This window comes from Cornus florida, unplaced genomic scaffold, assembly GCF_030987335.1.
Source record: "Cornus florida cultivar Cherokee Brave unplaced genomic scaffold, ASM3098733v1 CherokeeBrave_3.0.0_Hap2_Chr05, whole genome shotgun sequence".
NCBI lineage: Eukaryota > Viridiplantae > Streptophyta > Magnoliopsida > Cornales > Cornaceae > Cornus > Cornus florida.
The window spans coordinates 50,329,777-50,347,416 of NW_026775575.1; the positions used below are offsets into that span (position 1 = coordinate 50,329,777).

Genomic DNA, 17,640 nt, shown 5'->3' on the forward strand with positions numbered 1-17,640 from the left:
GATCTTGTAGCCTTTCCCAAGTCTCATGGAGTTGTTCTCCATCAATTTGAGAAAAGCTTAGAATGGAACGCCTCATTTGGTTGGTTTTACTCACCGGATAATACTTCTTAAGGAATTCTTGTTGCAATTGAGCCCAAGAAGTAATGGAATTGGGAGCAAGGGAGTTCAACCAATATTTTGCCCTATCCTTTAGGGAGAATGGGAAAAGATGGAGATGAAGTGCATTGTCCGGAAAACCTCTCAACCGGATGGTCGAACAGATTTCAAGGAACTCATCAAGATGCTTATATGGATCTTCATTATCAAAGCCATGAAATGATGGAAGCATTTGGATGGTGCTTGATTTGATCTCATATTGAGCTGCATCTATGTTTGGCATTACTATGCAAGAAGGAGAAACATATGTGGTAGGAATGAAATGATCTCTAAGAGTCATTGGTTCTACATTAGGAATTTCAGCCCTTTCATTCCCCGGATTTCCTACGTTATCCCCCATTGTATTGAATTCAGTTTCAAGATCTCTTGTAAGAGTGGGTTCCTTAAGGTTCCGTCTAAGGGTTCTTTCAAGTGAATTTATATCAATAGGCGAGTCAAGTGTGGGTAGAGAGAGTGACCTACGGCCAAATATCAACAACAAAGCATATATTCAACAACACAATTCATCATCAATACTCCACATACGATGTTCCCTTTCTCCTCAAATATCAAGACAGAAAATAAATGGCCACGACAAGGACCGATGCTTGTACACGAAATTAAACAAGATAATAGCCTCTACAAGGGCTTCACAACTAAATTAACTACTTCTAAAATTAACACATGTACTGTATCCACAATTCGAAACTAGAAGTCATGAGACTTACCTGGGGTCTTCTAGACTTACAATTTGCTAGCAATTCCACGGCGAGCTTCGAGTCCCTAGAATCTTACAACACGAAGATGATCAAAACACACAAGGAATATTCACAAGACACAATATTAACAATCAAACTAAAATGAACCCTAAACTTTGGTCGCTAAACTGTTTGCAGTCCCCGGCAACGGCGCCAAAAATTGATCGGTTGGTCAATTAAACATCAACCTTCGCAATAGCACGAATCATTGTAAAATAGGGCTATTGGTCGGGTAAGTCGAACCACAGGGACTGCGCTAGTCTATGGCAACCTAAGTGTCTAGAATTGTTCTTAGAATGATAAGGGGTTTATAGAGGTTTTGTTGGATGTCACTTAAGCTAGGAAATTAAAAGTGCATAAAACAATAAATTGCAAGAATTCAAGGGAGTGAGGTACAAGTAAAGAAGGCTAGGGAAATGAATCCACCTCCATCCCTATACACATGCTAGGTTAAGATTAATTTAAGGGAAAAATAACATATATGATAGTCATGATACATAACAATACTAGGTTGCTATAATATCCTCAAGAAGTTCATTTAAATAGGAAGGCAAGAATAAACCATCAAAGATTCACATGATCAACTACCTAAACTAAAATGTAGCTTAGAACATGCTTACTAAGTCAAGGATTATCAAGCCCTAATTTAAATGGTGAATGCACATAAAGCAAAGAATCAAGTATAGACCATCAAAGGGAAACCCTAAGCCATGAACTATCTAGGTTCTCCAACTCCATGCCATTAAAACCATTCCATGATCTAACTTCCATTGTCACCATGGAAGTGCAAGCAATATGATTAAGAAAAGTAACCATCCAAGACAAGATGAATAACTCACAATAATCATTTATAAACATTCAACATTTATTACAACAAAAATGAGGCTCTTGATCATGGAAAGACTATCAAAAATACATTGTAATCCCCAAAAATAAACTATACTAACACATGCTTACAAGGGAGGGGTTTCATCACCTCCCTAGATGAGGTTTAGTTGCCCATTGGTGAGCTAGAAGAAGGAAGAAGCATCATCCTCATCTTCATTTTCGTGCACCCTCTTTGGAGCTTGAAGAACCCTTCTTTCTTGCTCTCTTCTCTCTCCTCTATCTTGTAAAAATGAAGCTTAATGTATTGTGTGTGGCCTCCCTCTCTTATCTTCTAGAGATAAGGCTCAAAAAATCCCCACCAACCAACATCTCCAACCAACCATTAAAGAGGGAAATTAGAATTGAGGAACCCAAGATGCAAGTGGCTGAAAATGGGCCATTTCCGGATGCAATTCTGCCCTAATTTCGAGCACTCGAAATAAGGGCTCGAGCACTCGAAATTGGAGCAGAATGCTCCATTCTTGCCTTGCTCCGCCCAGACCTACTTCGGTTAAACAGCCATAACTTTGTGCTCCGAACTCCGAATGATGAACCGTTTAAAGATTTAGAAAGCTAATTCAGAGCTCTAAATATTTAATGTTTTAGTGGAGATCCAATTCTCAAGGATGGTTGGTCGAAAATGAAGATCAAGGCAGAATTTCATTGCTGCCAGGCAGTTCTGCGCACCTCTGGTAACAAGGCCATAACTCTCTGCTCCGAGCTCCGAATGACAAACTGTTTGAAGATTTAGAAAGCTAATTCAGAGCTCTAAATCTTTCATGTTATGAGGGGAAGTCCAGTTCTCGAGTTTGGAAGGTCAAAATGGCAAGCAAAGTCCAGGTTCTACTGCTGCCAGAATTCAGCATTGGCACCTTTGTTGCTCAAGATTCCACAAGGCCTTATTCTTGTTCCATTTTGGCCAATGAACCTGAAAATGCATAAAAACATAAAAATGAAGATAATCTACATAAATTAACATACAACGGACTTTACTAATGCAATTTAGGGCGCTTGAATATATAATATTCGGCGCTTATCAACCACTTTTGTCCTTTTCCCAAAAATATCTCCCAAAATAACTCGGATTTGTCTTTTCCCAAAAAGCTCAATGATAAGCGCCGAATATTGCATATTTAAGCGCCCTTAATTGCATTAGTTAAGTCCATTGTTCGTTTAATTATGTAGATTACTTTCATTTGTATGTTTTTGTGCATTTTCAGGTTCAATTGCAATAAAGGAGCAAGAAGGGTGTTTTGTAGAGTTTTTGAACATCAAGGTGCCAATTCTGAAATTCTGGCAGCAGTGAAGCCCGAACTTTGTTGGCCATTTTGACCTACCAAACTCAAGAACTGGACTTCCATCATAACATGAAAGATTTAGAGCTCTGAATCAGCTTTCCAAATCTTCAAGAATTTTGTCATTCGGAGTTCGGAACAGAGAGTTATAATCTTCTTATTAGAGGTGCTCAGAACTGCCTGGCAGCAATGAAAGTCTGCCTTGTTCTTCAATTTTGACTAATCAGACTTGAGAATTGGATTCCACCAAAACATAAAGTTTTTATAAATCTGAATTAGCTTTCCAAATCTTCAAACGGTTCATCATTTGGAGTTCAGACCGCAAAGTTATGGCCATTTTACCAAAGTAGGTCCGGGCGGAGCAAACCAAGCATAGGGCATTCTGGCCAATTTTCGAGTGCTCGAGGCCTTATTTCGAGTGCTCGAAATTAGGGCAGATTGCTTCACGAGATCAGCCACTTGTGCTCAGAAATTTGCTAACTTTGTATGCTCTCTTTATGAGTTGGTTGGGGATGTTTCTTGGAGGAGAGAGAGGGCTTTTTGGGTGGAGTAACATGTCTACAAAAGAGGGGAGCCAATTCTGAAATTCTGGCAGCAGTGAAGCTCGATTTTGATTGCCACTTTTGACCCAGAAAGCTCAAGATCTGGACTTCCATTATAAAATGGCATATTTATAACTCTGAGTTAGCTTTCTAAATCTTCAAACGGTTTGTCATTTGGAGCTCAGAGCAGAGAGTTATGGCCTTGTTACCAGAGGTGCGAAGAACTGCCTGGCAGCAATGAAATTCTGCCTTGATCTTCATTTTCGACCAACCATCCTTGAGAATTGGATCTCCACCAAAACATGAAGTATTTAAATCTCTGAATTAGCTCTCCAAATCTTCAAACGGTTTATCATTCGGAGTTCGGAGCGCAAAGTTATGACTATTTCATCAAAGTAGGTCTGGGCGGAGCAAGTGAAGCATGGAGCTTTTTACACTAAATTCGAGTGCTCGAGGCCCTATTTCGAGCACTCGAAATTTAGGCAGAATACCCTTCGGAAATGGCTCATTTCAGCCCACTTGCACCTTGGTTTCTTCATTTTGTTTTCCTCTTTAATGAAATGGTTGGAGATGTTGGTTGGTGGCCTCTTGGAGTGGATAAGATATCTAATAAAGGGAAGGAGGCCACACATTGACATTAGGCTTCATTTTTTACAAGATAGAGGAGAGAGAAGAGAGCAAGAAGGAGGAGTTCTTGAAGCTTCAAGGAGGGTGCACGAAAATGGAGATGAGGATGATGCTTCTTCCTTCTTCTAGCTCACCAATGGGCAACTAAACCTCATCTAGGGAGGTGATGAAACCCCTCCCTTGTAAGCATGTGTTAGTATAGTTTATTTTTGGGGATTACAATGTATTTTTGATAGTCTTTCCATGATCAAGAGCCTCATTTTTGTTGTAATGAATGTTGAATGTTTATAAATGATTATCGTGAGTTATTCATCTTGTCTTGGATGGTTGCTTTTCTTAATCATATTGCTTGCACTTCCATGGTGACAATGGAAGTTAGATCATGGAATGGTTTTAATGGCATGGAGTTGGAGAACCTAGATAGTTCATGGCTTAGGGTTTCCCTTTGATGGTCTATACTTGATTCTTAGCTTTATGTGCATTCACCATTTAAATTAGGGCTTGATAATCCTTGACTTAGTAAGCATGTTCTAAGCTACATTTTAGTTTAGGTAGTTGATCATGTGAACCTTTGATGGTTTATTCTTGCCTTTCTATTTAAATGAACTTCTTAAGGATATTATAGCAACCTAGTATTGTTATGTATCATGACTATCATATATGTTGTTTTTCCCTTAAATTAATCTTAACCTAGCATGTGTATAGGGATGGAGGTGGATTCATTTCCCTAGCCTTCTTTACTTGTACTTCACTTCCTTGAATTCTTGCAATTTATTGTTTTATGCACTTTTAATTTCTAAGCTTAAGTGACATCCAACAAAACCTCTATAAACCCTTCATCATTCTAAGAATGATTCTAGACATTTAGGTTGTATTAGACTAGCGCAGTCCCTGTGGTTCGACTTACTCGACCAATAGCCCTATTTTACAATGATTCATGCTATTGCAAAGGTTGATGTATAGTTGATCAACCGATCAATTTTTGGCGCCGTTGCCGGGGACTGCAAACGGTTTAGCAACCGAAGTTTCTAGGGTTAAATTTAGTTTGATTGTGAATACTGTGTTTTGTGAATATTTCTTGTGTGGTTTAACCATTTTTGTGTTGTAAGTGAGATTCTAGGAACTCGAAGCTCGTCGTGGGAATGCTAGCAAATTGTAAGTCTAGAGGACCCCAGGTAAGTCTCTTGACCTTCTAGTTTCGAATTGTGAATATCGTGCATGTGTTAAGCTTAGAAGTAGATAAATTGCAAGCCCTTGTCGAGGCTAATCTTTATTGTGTATTTTCAATTCCAAGCATCGGTCCTTGTCGTGGCCATTTTAATTTTTGTCTTGATAATTGAGGAGAAAGGGAATATCATTGTATGTGGAGTTGATGATAAAGAATTGTTGTGTTGATTATTTTGTGTGTTGTTGATGTTTAACTCCTAGATGGAGAATAATTATCTCCCAACTCAATTCTACACACCACATGCATTTTGTGCTTTTTGCTCTAGTAATTCACATCATACAAGAGATTGTCTTCCAACGAGACAATTCTCGGATTTTTATCTAGAGCAACCAAATGCAAATTTCTCTGAACCGGGTAGTGATCCATACTTCAATGGTTATGACTCGGGTAGGGGAGATCACCAAAATTTCTTGTGGCATGACATGGAAAATTCAGCCCCACAATCTCATGGGCAACATTTTCAAGCCAATTTTCAACCTAATGATCATTATTTCCAGCCCTCTTCTCCTTTTCCACCGTCTCCATTGGATGAGCTAATTATTGCTAACAAACAAATGATGGAGTCTATGCACACACAAATGATGGACTCCAATAATTAACTATTGGCTTCCCTTGCTAGCATGCAATCCACAGTAGAGTCTATCAATCAAGTGGTACCATATCACCAGTCCCAAGTTAGTGCAATGATAGATGACCAAATATCTCAAATTCAACAAAGGATTAATGCTAAAAATCATGAAGAGGAGGAAACATTTTCATTTGAATTTATGGCCAATCCAAAAGAAAATTCTATGAATGATGAGATTACTCTTAGTAACTTTCATCATGAGAATGATCAAGTGGTTATTACATGTGAAAATGATGAAATGGTGGTTGAAGATCAAATTGTTGCCCCACATCAAAATGAAGCAATTGTGGCTCAAAATGGGAAAAATAATGATATAAAGATTGTCTACCCTACTCCAAAACAACCCCTACATAATCCTTTGCTTGATGCACCTCCTTTAATGGAGGATCCTCTAAAAGCTTGCTTAGCTCATTTCAATTATGAGGATTTTGATGTTGACAATTCTATTCTGGAGGTAAATTCTTTGTTTGAAATTCCTCCACCTATTCATTCTCTTCCTTGGTCAACATCAAATGTATCTCTTTCTTGGGAGCTTGCATCTCATCCCATTCCCTCACTTGAGTTGTCTCAAGTTGTTGAGCCCGAATCGCCGGATAAGTGTGAGGAGGATGTTGAAATTCTGAAGGATAACTTGTTAAGCATTCCCGTGCTCAATATGACCCTTCATAAGTCGTTGCTTGGTGCACCCTCACCTAATCCATCTTCCTATAATCCAAAACAGCCCCATAATCCAAAGTTCTTCATTGAGGATGAAGAGTGGATTGAGGTCTTTCCATTACCTCTTTCTAACTTTTGTCTTCAAGCTCTTTTTCTTCCGCTTCCAAAAGAACTTTCTTATTTAGGGAAGCTTGAATCTCTTGAGAGACATGGTATAGGGTGATGAGGACCAACTTGATCTCGGTGCGTCTAGTTATCGACGTTAAATTTAGCACTCATGGGAAGCAATTCTTCCAATTTCCATACTTCCCTTGTCTTCAATTGCTCGTGCCTTGAAATTTTTTGGGAAACGGTTTAGAAAAGCCAAAAGTTTAATTTTTCTGGAAATATTTTTAGTTGTGTTCCACAATTTTAGACTGGCCTCTTAGATTATCTCAATTCTCACTTTCATTCCTGGAAGTTTCTATCTTAATGCATTAACATGATTCTTGCAAACTTTGAGAATTTTCTCAAAATCATCCATGTATTGGAGAGATTGTGTGCAATTTAAAAATTTTCTTAATTTCATCCAGGCATTAGAAGAGAGGTTAAGCAATTTAAAAAAAATTCCCAGAAATTTTCCATGCATTGGATTAAAATGAAGTTGCAAAGTTTTAAAAAATTTTCCATGCATTTGAGATGATGTGCAATTTCAAATTCTTTCTACTAAATTCATCCAAGCATTAGAGAAAAATTACACAGTCTGAAAAATTTTCAAAATTTTCCATGCATTGCAATGAAGTGTAGAGTTTAACAATTTTCCATCCTTGCATTGGAATGGAATGAAGTTCAAAAGTTTGAGAATTTCCTATGCATTAGAAAGCAGTTGCAAAGTTTTCAAACTTTTTCTAAGAATCCATCCATGCATTGGATTGGAATAATGCATGCAAGGTTTGAAAATCCATCCATGTATTACTTGGCATAATGTGCAACAGTTGCAAAAAAAAATTCCATTGGCATAATGATTCTAGCTGCCGAGCTCACTGCCTCATTTTCGAGCCCTCTATCTCCCATTTGGAGTGCTCGAAAACTCCATGAAACTTCTCAACCCATTCCGCGGCCACTGCCCTCACTTCGAGCACTCTAATTCCATGCTTCGAGTGCTCGAAATTTCCATGCACCATTTGGAGTGCTCGAGCACACACTCACCTTCCAACCATCCCTCATCTCTCACAACTCACCTCACCAAACCATCACCCTTACCAGCTCTCGGCATCAACCATCTTCCCCATCTCCCTCACCTGCAAACCACCAACTCAACCTTAACCCCATACACCACCCTCCTCCCTCTCAGCAACTCCTCAACCAACCCACATCAACCCCCAACCATGCATGCACAACCTTCATCTCAAACGCATCAACCTCACCTCATCATCCTCAACCCGCATCTCACCTCCCAAACCAACCATCATCCCTCTCGGCCTCACACCATTCAACCACCATCTTCCTCACTCACATCCTCTCGGCTAACACCAACCTCACTTCACCACCCTCATCTCATCCCACCATGCATGCAACCCATAACTCACTACCATCAACCCCCCAACCTTCCTCATCTCTCTCGGCAAACCTCAACCCATCAAACCCACCCTCACCACCTTGCTTGACTCACCACTCTCGATCAATCACCACCTCACTACCACATCTCCCTCACTCACTGCCAAGACTTCGAGCACTCGAAGTCCTATTTCGAGTGCTCGAAGTGTGAACCAACTACACCATCCTCACAATCCCGAACCCACTGCCCAAAACTCGAGCACTCCAACTCCCATTTGGAGTGCTCGAGCCCAACACCAACCACTCATCCCTCTTAACCGAGCCTCACCAACATCCACACAAACCAACCAACCCACACACAACCCATCTTTCCCTCTCTGCAACTCAACCACTTCATCCCTCCATAACCAAACCACCACACAAGGAAATGCATTCATCCATGCACCACCACTTCCACCCCACATTTCCCACCATGCATGCATGCATGCACCTCGCCATACATGCTTATCCATTTCCTTCCACTCCCCATGCATGCTTACCCACCCATCCATCAATCTCTCATCCACATCTTCCATTAACCACAAATAATGGGCCTTGTGTTCTCCGCTGTTGGATAAGTGTCTAACCCTCTTTTTCTTTCAATTTTTGATCAATGGAGGATGGGATTGCTTGTGTGAAGGATTTGTGATTGTTTGGGAGTTGTGTATTGCATTTGCAGGGCCAAATTTTTGGATTTTCTCATCTCTAATCAACCTTTGGCCCTCTTCCTTTTTGTCTTGCACACCACGTGTTTGACGAATTGCCTAAGCCAACTTCATCTCTCTAAATGCACGGCTTTTGGCATTATTTTGTTTTCCATTTTAAAGTTATGACTCATGTGTGCCAATTTGTATTTTGTATGGATTTTTACCTTGCAATAACATTCATCTTAGTGTTTTCATTTCTGTTTTGATTTTTCTTAAGAGACCTATGCTTTTACCTGTGTATATTCGTTGTATTTTGATAGGTCTTCATGTCCAAGTTTGGGGGACGCAGTTGCGCACTCACATAGCTGAACATCTTCACCTTTGTCACTCCACTTGGTATTATTGTTCTTTAACCCTCTCTGTTCTTATTTTCATTTACTTGTCTTCTCACATTGAGGACAATGTGACATTCAAGTTTGGGGGTGCATTTATGCATTTTTGGTTTTGCATTTTTGCTAAGCAATGATATTGTAATTTGAAACCTGTTGGAGATGAAATATATGTTTAATACCTTGTGTATAGAAGCAATTGTGACATTTTTGAAAATAAAGAAAAATTTGAGTTGAAATGATCATGTAGATTCAAATTAGTCTGTATAAATGTCTCAATTAGATTCTCGCTGGATTTGACACTCTTTTAAGCTTCACAATGCACAGATGCACATTGGAAACTTAACTGTGAGGCATGCAACTTGATTGACCTTGATCTTGGCCTAGTTAATCTGATTTGATGAACCTAATGGATGAATACTTTTGGCATGAATCTAAAAAAAAAAAAAAAAAACCTGAGAAGGAAAGAAAATAATGACCAGTTAACGTTCGTAACCTTTCCAACTCGAGCTATTAAGCCCTAGGAGTGTCTCGACACTTAACACCCTAAAGCCGTCTGGTTTGGGAGATGTTGGCCTAACGCTTGCTACAGGAGTTGGTTAGAAAGCTTAAAGGACTTAAACATTGCACGGTCATTCAAAAAAATTGTAATAAACATGGTTCGCTAGAGTTCGTAGCCTTTCCAACTTGAGCTATTAAGCCCTTTGGAGTGTCTCTACACTTAACACCCTAAAGCCATCTGGTTTGGGAGTTGTTGGCCTAACGCTTGCTGCATAAGTTGGTTAGAAAGCTTAAGGGACTTCAGCATTGCACAACCATTCTATGTTTCGCTTATGAGTTGCAATAAATTGTCAACAAGCAATAAAAGTTGTCTTGTAAATAAAATCATGCCTTAGGGACCTCATTTAAAGGGGAATTCAATGATTTAAAAACTTGTGCTTTGGAATTAGAAAAAAAAGTAAAAGCCGCATGTTGAGAATCCAATTCACTTTCACTGAAGCTAGAGTTGATTTCCATTCAAGAGATGATAATTGAGTTATTTATATAGACTTTGATGTTGATGCATGTATGTGGAAATGTATTTAGCCAATTTTTGTATCAATGCTTCATATATGCAAGGTAGTTTTCCCAATGACCCCATCTCCAGTTTTTGTCTGTTTCAAGTTGTATTTGAGTTATGTATCTATCTCATTTTACCATGGATGATATTTTTGTAGTAGCATGCCCATGGTTGTCTTTTCATTAAGTTCTTCATTGTAGTTTTGCTAAGGGACTAGCAAAATGTAAGTTTGGGGGTGTGATAAGCGCCAAATATTGCATATTTAAGCGCCCTTAATTGCATTAGTTAAGTCCATTGTTCGTTTAATTATGTAGATTACTTTCATTTGTATGTTTTTGTGCATTTTCAGGTTCAATTGCAATAAAGGAGCAAGAAGGGTGTTTTGTAGAGTTTTTGAACATCAAGGTGCCAATTCTGAAATTCTGGCAGCAGTGAAGCCCGAACTTTGTTGGCCATTTTGACCTACCAAACTCAAGAACTGGACTTCCATCATAACATGAAAGATTTAGAGCTCTGAATCAGCTTTCCAAATCTTCAAGAATTTTGTCATTCGGAGTTCGGAACAGAGAGTTATAATCTTCTTATTAGAGGTGCTCAGAACTGCCTGGCAGCAATGAAAGTCTGCCTTGTTCTTCAATTTTGACCAATCAGACTTGAGAATTGGATCTCCACCAAAACATAAAGTTTTTATAACTCTGAATTAGCTTTCCAAATCTTCAAACGGTTCATCATTTGGAGTTCAGACCGCAAAGTTATGGCCATTTTACCAAAGTAGGTCCGGGCGGAGCAAACCAAGCATAGGGCATTCTGGCCAATTTTCGAGTGCTCGAGGCCTTATTTCGAGTGCTCGAAATTAGGGCAGATTGCTTCACGAGATCAGCCACTTGTGCTCAGAAATTTGCTAACTTTGTATGCTCTCTTTATGAGTTGGTTGGGGATGTTTCTTGGAGGAGAGAGAGGGCTTTTTGGGTAGAGTAACATGTTTACAAAAGAAGGGAGCCAATTCTGAAATTCTGGCAGCAGTGAAGCTCGATTTTGATTGCCATTTTTGACCCAGAAAGCTTGAGATTTGGACTTCCATTATAAAATGGCATATTTAGAGCTCTGAGTTAGCTTTCTAAACTTCAAACGGTTTGTCATTTGGAGCTCAGAGCAGAGAGTTATGGCCTTGTTACCAGAGGTGCGCAGAACTGCCTGGCAGCAATGAAATTGTACCTTGATCTTCATTTTCGACCAACCATCCTTGAGAATTGGATCTCCACCAAAACATGAAGTATTTAAAGCTCTGAATTATCTCTCCAAATCTTCAAACGGTTCGTCATTCGGAGTTCGGAGCGCAAAGTTATGGTCATTTCATCAAAGTAGGTCTGAGCGGAGAAGTGAAGCATGGAGCTTTTTACACTAAATTCGAGTGCTCGAGGCCCTATTTCAAGCACTCGAAATTTGGGCAGAATACCCTTCGGAAATGGCTCATTTCAGCCCACTTGCACCTTGGTTTCTTCATTTTGTTTTCCTCTTTAATGAAGTGGTTGGAGATGTTGGTTGGTGGCCTCTTGGAGTGGATAAGATATCTAATAAAGGGAAGGAGGCCACACATTGACATTAGGCTTCATTTTTTACAAGATAGAGGAGAGAGAAGAGAGCAAGAAGGAGGAGTTCTTGAAGCTTCAAGGAGGGTGCACGAAAATGGAGATGAGGATGATGCTTCTTCCTTCTTCTAGCTCACCAATGGGCAACTAAACCTCATCTAGGGAGGTGATGAAACCCCTCCCTTGTAAGCATGTGTTAGTATAGTTTATTTTTGGGGATTACAATGTATTTTTGATAGTCTTTCCATGATCAAGAGCCTCATTTTTGTTGTAATGAATGTTGAATGTTTATAAATGATTATTGTGAGTTATTCATCTTGTCTTGGATGGTTGCTTTTCTTAATCATATTGCTTGCACTTCCATGGTGACAATGGAAGTTAGATCATGGAATGGTTTTAATGGCATGGAGTTGGAGAACCTAGATAGTTCATGGCTTAGGGTTTCCCTTTGATGGTCTATACTTGATTCTTAGCTTTATGTGCATTCACCATTTAAATTAGGGCTTGATAATCCTTGACTTAGTAAGCATGTTCTAAGCTACATTTTAGTTTAGGTAGTTGATCATGTGAACCTTTGATGGTTTATTCTTGCCTTTCTATTTAAATGAACTTCTTAAGGATATTATAGCAACCTAGTATTGTTATGTATCATGATTATCATATATGTTGTTTTTCCCTTAAATTAATCTTAACCTAGCATGTGTATAGGGATGGAGGTGGATTCATTTCCCTAGCCTTCTTTACTTGTACTTCACTCCCTTGAATTCTTGCAATTTATTGTTTTATGCACTTTTAATTTCCTAGTTTAAGTGACATCCAACAAAACCTCTATAAACCCTTCATCATTCTAAGAATGATTCTAGACATTTAGGTTGTATTAGACTAGCGCAGTCCCTGTGGTTCGACTTACCCGACCAATAGCCCTATTTTACAATGATTCGTGCTGTTGCGAAGGTTGATGTATAGTTGATCAACCGATCACTTAACCAGTTGGATCGATCCAGCCTAAGTTTGATAGATCTCAGCCAAGTTCGATCGATCTAAGTCTAAGGTTCGATCGATCGAACTTCCTCCAGTGCGAAAAAGTTAAAAAGCCAGCTTGTTCAATCCGTCCTCTATCCAATCATTAGAGAATATCCTTTGCACGACCCCAGCTCATTTTGTGTGTCACTTGACCTACCTATAAAAGGAATATGATGCACTTTTTGAGACAATATACAATTCTGGGGATTATTCTAAAAAGAGGCAAACTTAAAGGAGGAAGAGGCAAGAGACACCATTTGAGACTCTTCATCATCCAAGGAGCAGATTTCAACCATGGAGTTAGCCCTTGAGGGTTGGAGGAGCATCACCATGAGTGGCTAGACATCCTCTTGGGGCTAGAGTTAGCCCCAAACATGCTTTCTATATCTTAATCTTGTGTATTATTGAGGGATTAGTGTTGTAATTAATGTTTTGACACTTTGATATATGTAGATCTTTATTGTTCAATGATTTATGTGGTTAAATTCTTTCAATTAATCATTTCATTCTATCCATATGTCTATGTATGCTAGAATAGATGTTCATGTGCTTGTCTATAGATTTTGTGTTATTGATGCATGTCTATGTGTGTTGATGCTATAGATTTAGAGATTGTCAAAACATAGTGCTTAATGGAATACTCTTGTGATTTTCTTGATGGTTCATACCTATTCCTTGATGGATTGTGCCTCTCCCCTAAGTTAGTTTCATGTTAATAGTGTAGATGTAGTGTAGTTGTAGTGTAGTGTTAAATGAGAGGACAATCCATGCTTGTTGTATGATGATCCAAGCTTTTGAATGCAAGTAGCATATGTCACTAACCTTGTGTTGTATTTGGATTGTGAGCTTAATGAAAGGATTAATGACTTGTTTTGATCTATTGTACCTTTCACATGTTGTTTAGACAATATATGCTTCATTGCTTAGATATATTGTGCCTTTCACATGATGTTTAGACAATACATGCTTAACTAGTCATCCTTGCTTGTTGAATCAACCAAACACACACACACACCAATATTGCAAAACACCACATTGCCCTAATTAGTCACTTGTCAATGGTATAGAAATGCATTGCTTAGTGGTGATCTCTGATGAGGGCTGAAAAGTGCGTATTTAAACCCCTTAAGCTTAGGCATTTTAGTACCTTTATCTATCTTACTTTACCGTTTTAGATTGATTTCGTATTATTTTCATTTTCAGGCACTTATCCCGAAAATAAGCTAACTCAGCCAAATAAGAGCTTAATTGAAGCAATTCTGGGATTAAACAAAGAAATGAGCAAAGTAGAGAAAGAAAGAAGCAAATGAAGCCAAATATGGGAAGCAGCAAAGTTCGATCGATCCAACTTCAAGGCTCGATCGATCGAACACTGATCGATCTCAGTACTTCAAGATAGATCCAAACCTTGACCTAAAGCAAAAAGTCTAAAGTTCGATCGATCCAACACCACCCTTCGATCGATCGAACACTTTTGTCCTTATTCAAATGATTGATCCTATCCACAGCTGTACCACCCACTAACCACTTTTGTCCTTTTTCCAAAAATATCTCTCAAAATATCTCGGATTTGTCTTTTCCCAAAAAGCTCAACCAGTTGGATCGATCCAGCCTCAGTTCGATCAATCCAAGTCCAATGTTTGATCGATCGAACTTCCTCCAGTGCGAAAAAGTTAAATTTCTATCTCATTGAAAGTTGTCCTTTGTCCAATCATTAGGGAATATTGTGTGCACGACCCCAACTCATTTTTGGGTGTCATTTGACCTACCTATATAAGGATAAGGATTGTTTTCTATAAGGGGAGCTAATATCATTTTCATATCATTTCTTGGAGAGCAAGCTTAGAGGAGGAGGAGGCTAGATACACCACTGGAGTTCTTCATCAACAAGGAACAGATTTCTTCCATTGAGTTAGCCCTTGAGGGTTGGAGCAACATCACTATGAGTGGCTAGACATCCTCTTGGGGCTAGAGTTAGCCCGAAGCATGCTTTCTATATCCTAATCTTATGTATTATTGAGGGATTAGTGTTGTAATTGATGTTATGACACTTTGATATATATAGATCTTGATTGTTCAATGATTTATGTGGTTAAATGCTTTCAATTGATCATTTCATTCTATCCATATGTCTATGTATGCTAGAATAGATGTTCATGTGCATATCTCTAGATTTAGTGTTATTGATGCATGTCTATGTGTATTGATGCTATAGATTTAGAGATTATCAAAACATAGAGCTTAATGGAATGCTCTTGTAATTTTCTTGATGGTTCATACTTATTCTTTGATGGATTGTGCCTCTCCCCTAGTTTATTTTCATGCTAGTAGTGTAGATGTAGTGTAATTGTAGTGTAATGTTAAAAGGGAGGACAATCCATGCTTGTTGTTTGATGATCCAAGTTTTTGAATGCAAGTAGCATATGTCTCTAACCTTGTGTTGTATTTGGATTGTGAGCTTAATGAAAGAATTAATGACTTGTTTTGATCTATTGTGCCTTTTACATGTTGTTTAGACAATATATGCTTCATTGCTTAGATATATTATGCCTTTCACATGATGTTTAGACAATACATGCTTAACTAGTCATCCTTGCTGTTGAATCAACCAACCACACACACACACCAATATTGCAACACACCATTTGCCCTCATTAGTCACTTGTCAATGGTATAAAAATGCATTGCTTGGTGGTGATCTCTAAACCCCAAGATCTCTCTCTCTTTTACATACTCCTAATTGCATTCTTTTGTTATCACTTAATTTTATTTAGTTGCTCTCTAGTTTAATCAACCAACCAACCAATTGTTTGATCACTCGACCTACTAGTCCTAATAGCGATTCCACGACCTTGTTCGATCCTCACAATCCCTTAGGATGATCCCTACTTGCCCTAGCTATATTTATCGTGAAAGGTAGTAGTGGCTTCTATAAATGTAAAACTCTTGGCCATCGCCTTAAAACACACACTTCTAAGCTTGATGGTAGTGCGGCATTCGAAACAACCACCAGTTTTTGGCGCCGTTGTCGGAGATTGATTGATTTGATTTGGCAAAGTCAGATTTGCGGAATTGATTAGGATTAGTACACTTTTTGTCGTGTCTTTACTTTATTTTTATTTTTCTTTTTGGTTACTTATTGTGTTATTCTTACTTAACTAGGTGCATTGTTGGAGAGGAAGCAAGCAAAGAAGCATTCAAGCTAAGCAAGCAAAAAAAAAAAAAGCTAAAAATTTTAAAAATTTGCTAAGCTAAGCTTTAAATTTGGAGTTGAAGTGTTAAAGGACCTTTGTGAGACTTTCTTTACTCAATCCCTTAGTTAAATCGTCGGCCCGCGTGGAGGCTTATTTTTATTTGTTCTTGCATCATTGTTGTTAAAGCATGGGAGTATGAATTAAGTGTTTGTGGAAGAAGTCTAATTGCATTGTTGTGAAGGCGTAGTGTTTGTCATTCTTTGTGCTAGTTGTGTTTTGCATTATGCATGCATGGATGTCGTTCATTGAGACCAACTCTTGTCCCTATTGATTTGCATCTTGAATCCATCGTTAGAAATCCTAGGGGAAGAGGAAGTTCAAGTAGAACCAATCTATCAATAGATGACCATAATGATGATAATGTTGAGGACCTTGGTCACATAGACCAACAAGGTATTCTTCATCCTAACGTGCACAATGAGAACATACAAGTACCATTAGGCATGTCTAGGCTATTCATTCACCAACCACCACAACAACAAGGCCAAGTTCCATATGGAATGCCAAGGCCAATGTACGCTCCAGAACCTCCCATCATCAATCAAGGAATTCAAAACCAATGTGTTCATGTTGCACCTCAAGTAGCTAATCCACCTCTTGCTTTAAGAGACCATTATGTGTCTAATGAGTATAATACACCCAATTGCCTCCATTTAGAGCACATCATTATGAAATTAAGCCACAAACCATTAAAATGCTTCCTAACTATCATGAACTTCCAAGTGAAGAACCTTACAAGCATTTGGATGAGTTTCTTAAAGTATGTTCCATCGTAAAATATACGGACATGCCGGAAAAGATTTTAAGACTCAACTTTTTCCATTCATCTTAAAAGACAAGGCAAAGTATTGGTTTAACAATCTTAGGCCTTTTTCAATCACTTCTTGGGCAGAAATGCAACAAGAGTTCTAGAAGAAGTACTATCCGGTTTCTAAAACCAATGTCATGAGAACCTCAGTTCGAGAATTTTCACATGGGGATGGAGAAACGTTTCATGAGGCATGGGAACGCTTCACTGAATTGCTTAGGAAGTGTCCACATCATGACATGCCCAAATGGCAATTAGTTCAATATTTCTTTGAGAGCTTATCGGACAATTATAAGGGTATGGTTGATGCTTCCATGGGTGGCTCATACATTGATAGGCATAAGGATGACGTGTGGCGTCTTTAGGAGAGCATGAGTGAAAATTCTTTGCATAGAACATTATCATCCAAGAATGGTAGAAATTCACAAGGTAGGAAGAGTGTTGGCTTACATCAAGTCGACCATTAAAATAAAATAGCCGCCGAAATGAAGTCTTTATCTCAAAGGTTTGATCAATTTTTGATTAACCAAAACTCGGCGAGCCAAGTATCTTCCTTCC

General features: G+C 38.7%; 1 pseudogene; it reads right to left on the bottom strand.

Annotated features, from left to right (window-relative positions):
• Positions 1–17,224: 17,224 nt before the first annotated feature.
• Positions 17,225–17,323, bottom strand: LOC132310816 (small nucleolar RNA R71; annotated as a pseudogene).
• Positions 17,324–17,640: the final 317 nt, after the last annotated feature.